Source organism: Lampetra fluviatilis, chromosome 5 (genome assembly GCF_964198595.1).
Source record: "Lampetra fluviatilis chromosome 5, kcLamFluv1.1, whole genome shotgun sequence".
Lineage (NCBI taxonomy): Eukaryota > Metazoa > Chordata > Hyperoartia > Petromyzontiformes > Petromyzontidae > Lampetra > Lampetra fluviatilis.
Genome location: NC_136279.1, coordinates 13,669,451 through 13,676,163, shown reverse-complemented (window position 1 = coordinate 13,676,163; position 6,713 = coordinate 13,669,451).

Genomic DNA, 6,713 nt, shown 5'->3' with positions numbered 1-6,713 from the left:
ATATATATTCTGTCGGGGCTCATCAACATACACAGTGGTATCCCTAGGGTCTTCATCCACACGTCAGGTTTATATCAAAAGAAAGCTTCTCAGACGACGCACGGCTGCACGTGCATTGCAGGACGGACTCCGTGCCGGCAGCTACCAACGCAGCGTCTAGACCGGTCTGGAGCCACGTGTTCACAACATCAGCCGGCGGATGTCTGCAAACCGGCTCAAAATCAATCCGGAAAAACACAAAAGTAATCCGGCTCGATACGAAACTCTCAAATCAATCTGCCGCTCAACAGTCGTCCCAAAGTTGAGCTCGGTCAGCATTCAACCATCAGTGTTCACATCACCTTCTCCCAGATCCCCGCCTCACCCGACGTCTCCGCAGTCAGACGCGCATGCGTTTTACCCCAACTGCATCTGCTGCAACGGCATCCGCCGTTCAAATCAACACGGCCGCCACGCCAGTCAATGCGCGTGTAATAAGCGTCTCCGACACGGGTTAACTTCAGTTGTATTTATTCTTAAGTTGCAGTACAGCACGCGTCTCTCCCTCTCTCCCTATCGCGGCCTGCTTCGCTCTCCTCCCCAGAGGTCGCAACCGGGTACCCGATACCCGTACCCTACCCGATACCCGGCTACCCGTACCCAGCCAGGTACCCGTTTGCGACCCTGGTACGGTCGGGTACGGATAGGCCGTGAGTCACTGGTGAGTAACCGTTTGGCACTCATTTCGGGTAGGGTACGGGTAGGGTACCCGGACCCGGCCGGGTACGGGTACCCATTTGCGACCCTGGTGCGGCCGGGTACGGGTAAAGAATCAAAACCCGTTTGCGACCTCTGGAGGAGAGGCTCTGCTGGTGGAGCCCGCCACGTGGCTGATGGTGGGAGCGCAAGCTGTGACGACGTTCAGACCCAGGCTCTTCACAACGACGACCTCGAGTCCTCTGCTGCTCCGGTTTATATCAGAGGTCGCAACCGAGTACCCGATACCCTTACCCTACCCGATACCCGTACCCAGCCGGGTACGGGTACCCGTTTGCGACCCTGGTGCGGCCGGGTACGGGTAGGCCGTGAGTCACCGGTGAGTAACTGTTTGTCACTCATTTCCCAACGTCTTGTCTCTTCTCACAATTCAAGTTCCTAGAATCAACCCACCCGCGCCTGCAACATGGCTTCATCCCAGAGGTCGCAATCGGGTACCCGATACCCGTACCCTACCAAATACCCGGCCGGGTACGGGTAGCCGGGTATCGGGTAGGGTACGGGTACCCGTTTTCGACCCTGGTGCGGCCGGGTACGGGTAAGGAATCAAAACCCGTTTGCGATCTCCGGCTTATATCCCTCTCGGCGGGCTAAGCCCCGCCTCTAGCCACGCCCCTCTCGGAACCTTCCAGAGGGCTTTCCAGGCTTCCCGCTAGCTCTGCCCATTTGCTTTTCACCCAGATGGAATCCCTCTTACTGATTGGACGTGAGACAACGTAACACGTGGCTCCTCCCACCCTCAACCAGTATATATACAAATACCGTTTCTTGGAATTTCTCTCACTTGATACAGCTATCGTGCTGTGACGGTTCCACCTGAAGACGGAAGCTTGTGTTGCCTCTGAAACGTCGTGATTTTTATTTTATTTTTTATTTTACTTTTATTAATTTTAAATTTTTACCTACGTGACTTTACCGAAAAAAACTAAGAATATAACGTAACACGTATCTGTAATAACCACCCGGTCGTCCTGTAGGTGGCGCACTCTCATTACACGTGCATCACCAGTCGCAGTGACGATTGGGTTACTGAACTCCTCCGCACGCCTTCTGACGAACACCCAGCGTTACGACCACAGGCTTTGTCCACCCGTGCATGACCAACTGCACCCGGCTGCGAGCACCAGAGCCAACTTGCCCGACCGCAACAAACGTTATATTTCTCAAATTTGGAAATCACGTAATGTTATCAATAATTAAGGATATTACGTTTTTTCATTTTTTTCGATAACTGAGGATGTTTTAAATAAGTTCATTAAATGTCGATTTTTTTTTTACATAGAATTAAACATAGCAACAAATATTCCATAATAAGTAATATTTAAAAATACTTTTTTTTAAAACACGCTTGAATTAAATGTACCGTACGAGTAATGGCAGAACTCCACGACTCCAGGAAGTGGCCCCGAAGCTTGCCATAACGTAAGGGGCCGTGGTGATTTACAGCCAACGTCAGTTGAGCGTCGACAATTAGACTCAAGGCGAAACATTGTTACTATTGTTCATGGACATGTAGCATTAGACATTATCTGAAAGATCGACAACCCTTTAACAACACACATTACACCATACAACGAACCGTTTATGGTCTGTTAGACATAGCAACTCATAAAAAAATCCCGTTTGCTCTTAGTATTTTTCTAATATTATTCAGCGAAGATATGGCTAAAGAAGCATGACTACAAATAGAACGTAAAACATTGACTCGACCAGACATAGAACACATTTCATTTGTGTCCAGTGTAAGAAACGTTAACAACCCATCGATGTGCTGCTGTGCGCTCAATAGCAACTGTTGTAATACTCTAGCCTGGCTACCATTATAGCTTCTCATCATTGCATTGATTCGGTTATATAAGGTATCAAGGCTTTCCCACACAGAACAAAGTCCCGATGTGATTTCTGAGACGCAATATGCCCACAATTCACCTCTTCTCAACATCGCAAACCCCTCAGATAAATTTTCAATCCCTCTGACGACATCACTCACGTGTGTCGTATTGTTTTGATCACCAATTGCCATAAAATTGGAACAAATGGCATTTAAGAGTCCAGTGGTGAGGCCTACCTCTTCTGAGCTTTCACTTAATAGTTGGTCATTTCCAACGGGAGAGGGTACATTTCTATTAACTGGTGGCACATTTTCATTCGGTGAGAAAGAGCTCGATTGCCTTGGCGCTACACTATTTGTGACTGGAACAAATGGTTCTCTTGTTGGTGTTTCATAATTACTCATTGAGAGTCCAGTGGTGAGGCCTACCTCTTCCGATCTTTCACTTAATAGTTGGTCATTTCCAACGGGAGAGGGTACATTTCTATTAACTGGTGGCACATTTTCATTCGGTGAGAAAGAGCTCGATTGCCTTGGTGCTACACTTTTCATGACTTGAAACAATAATTCTCTTGTCAGTGTTTCATATTTTCTCATCATTAAGTAATGTTCACACATGTTTAAACATATCATTTCAGAATTTCCACCCGGAGAGTCTGGGCCATGTGTACCACAACATTGTCGCATCAGTTCGCCGAATCCTATATCGAGAATTATACCCAGAACTCCCCCGACTACTGCTGTACATGCAATTAATGTAAAGTAGTAATCTGCACCTGCATATGAATGGAAAGCTGCACTTTCAAGTAATGCTGTTAGAGAATCTTCAAAGTGGCGAGAAATTAATCGTACACCCGAAGCCAGACGAGTAGCTGCAGACCTAACAGTTTGAGCACTGCGTCCAGTGACATGTCTAATCAAAGATACTGATCTTCTCCATCTGCTGCCACCTTGACCTCTATTTATTTCACCCCCACCACTTCCTCCTACCGAGTCTTCAGCTCCTCTTGTATCTCCACCTCTTTCTCCCCCCGATTCTCTACCTTGTCTTTCACCTCCCACTCTTCCTCCTCCCCAGTCTCTACCCCTTCCTTCACCTCCCACTCTTCCTCCTCCCCAGTCTCTACCCCCTCCTCCACCTCCCACTCTTCCTCCTCCCCAGTCTCTACGCCCTCCTTCACCTCCCACTCTTCCTCCTCCCCAGTCTCTACGCCCTCCTTCACCTCCCACTCTCCCTCCTCCTCCCCATTCTCTACCCCCTCCTTCACCTCCCACTCTTCCTCCTCCCCAGTCTCTACCCCCTCCTCCACCTCCCACTCTTCCTCCTCCCCAGTCTCTACCCCTTCCTTCACCTCCCACTCTTCCTCCTCCCCAGTCTCTACGCCCTCCTTCACCTCCCACTCTCCCTCCTCCTCCCCATTCTCTACCCCCTCCTTCACCTCCCACTCTTCCTCCTCCCCAGTCTCTACCCCTTCCTCCACCTCCCACTCTTCCTCCTCCCCAGTCTCTACCCCTTCCTTCACCTCCCACTCTTCCTCCTCCCCAGTCTCTACGCCCTCCTTCACCTCCCACTCTTCCTCCTCCCCAGTCTCTACCTCCTCCTTCATCTCCCACTCTTCCTCCTCCCCAGTCTCTACCCCTTCCTTCATCTCCCACTCTTCCTCCTCCCCAGTCTCTACCCCTTCCATCACCTCCCACTCTTCCTCCTCCCCAGTCTCTACCCCTTCCTTCACCTCCCACTCTTCCTCCTCCCCAGTCTCTACCCCCTCCTCCACCTCCCACTCTTCCTCCTCCCCAGTCTCTACCCCTTCCATCACCTCCCACTCTTCCTCCTCCCCAGTCTCTACGCCCTCCTTCACCTCCCACTCTTCCTCCTCCCCAGTCTCTACCTCCTCCTTCATCTCCCACTCTCCCTCCTCCTCCCCAGTCTCGACCTTCTCCTTCACCTCCCACTCTTCCTCCTTCCCATTCTCTACCCCCTTCAGGTCTTCCTACGTAATAATTATCATCATCTACTATTAACCCAACACCGACCAACCCGAGTAACCCGGCAGCAACCCGAGTGACATAAATAGGGATGGTGTTCCCCAGCAGCATTGGGGAGAACCTCATTGAGTAGACAACAAGGGGGCGCAGGAACGAAGAGAACCAGGAGAACATGATTGCTCCACCTGCGTAATGCCAGCGAGTGTGCGTTTGAAGTGGAAGGGTTTAAGATGAGGTCGCCTTGTGCTGCTGCCGAATAGTTCCAATAAACCGTTAGTGCCTTTTGTCCATCAATAAATCCTGCACGCACACACGCACATAGATGAGACCGCATCGCATATTTAACGATGGAATGCGCAGCCCGGAGGTGCAAAGCAATTTGGTAATAGACTAGAGCTTGGCTATCGCGGATGGAGTATCGTTGATTTCTATACTATGAAAAAGAAAAGTAGAGCAACCATTGTCCATGGGATGACAGGAAAATGATGCGGACGAGCACGTACGCGCATGTGATGGGTTCCCACGTCTGGGCCACGATGCCATCATGTACATGTATAGCCCCTTTGTCAAGCCACTGCTTCATGAGGGATGTGGCGATTATTGGACCATAATTCTGAGGCTGGTCAGCTGGTCACCAAGGGTTAAAGGTGGGGTATATGCAGTATCTTGGAGCATAGACGTACTGTACAGTACTACAAAGTGCTTGCCACAAATTAACCACAATACCTTGCTGGTCTCTTCAAGGAGCATAAACCATCATGGGAACTCCGGTCATCTTCGCAGCAGCGGCTTTTGGCTGGTCATCGAACAAAGACGGTCACTGCAACGTGCGCTTTCGAATGCGCTTCTGCGGCCGTCTGGAACGCTCTTCCATCCGATATTAGGAAGCCACTGGAACTATGCACTTTTTAGTCTAGTTTGAAAACTAATTTCTGTGCCACTGATTTTGGTGTTTAGTTTGTTGTCCTTCCCCCGCACTTCCAATTCGCGCGGTTGGCTTCGTATGGTGCGAAAGAAGTCCAAGTTTAATACACACACATGGAGCTGCACTGCCCTCTGCTGCCCAACACGTAGCCACGCAGCGATGTGGTAACCCCTTGCATGGTGGCCGCCCATCCAAATGTAGTGGGTTCGAATTAGGTGCACACACACACACAGCTTGGAGGCAACACTATTTATTAAACGGTAAGTAATATAACACTGTACATGAGGTGGTGACCACCTTCCTCAACTCACTAACACTCTGGGACACGACACAGAGTGGACCAGGCAGGCGACGGGCTGCCTGGTCCAGGACGACAACCCGGGACTTGAGGACCGATGATGTCGTCTTCACTTCGGATTTCAACAGCCCCGCTCTGCATCCACAACCCGCTTATATCCGCTCTGGCGTGGCCGGCTCCGCCCAGGCCACGCCTCCCTTCCCCCACCTCACGGGAGGTCTGGGTCCCTCCACCACGTGACCCCCCAGGCACCCCATTGGGGCCCCCAGCCCTCGTACGGGCCAACGTCCTATGTCACTACACAAGCACTATCTAGGCTCAAATTCCTTAATCGGCCCAGTCGGGAATGGGGGGCTGGAGGGTCTGAGCCCCCCTCCCCCCCAGTTAAAGGCCCTGCCCCTCTTTCAAGTCCTCATCGTCACGGCGTCGCTGCTATTCCTCATGTAGAGAGTGGTCCAGATGTCTTGTGACGGCCCAATTCATTGACCCCTAAACATGTTTTCCCTTTACATATGAATTAGTTTTAAATAAACCTTAATTTTAAAAATGTTAAGTTTTAGAGAATTTAATGGGGTCACAATACATCTGGACCCACCCCGTGATGTACATCAGGGGTGACGGAGTCGAGCAGAATGCATGGCAGACGAAATGAGATAATTGTATTACCTATTGTCTCGATTTTAATACTGTTAGGTTTTTCGGTAAAGTCACGTAGGTAAAAATAATAATAATAAAGAAATATTATAAAAATAGAAAAAATAATAGAAATAAAATAATAAATCACTACGTTTCGGAGGCAACATAAGCTTCCGTCTTCAGGTGGAATCATCACAGCACAATTGCCGTATCAAGTAGAGAAAAGTCCCAAGAAACCCAACCTTATATACTGGTTAAGGGGGGAGGAGCCAGGATGGGCC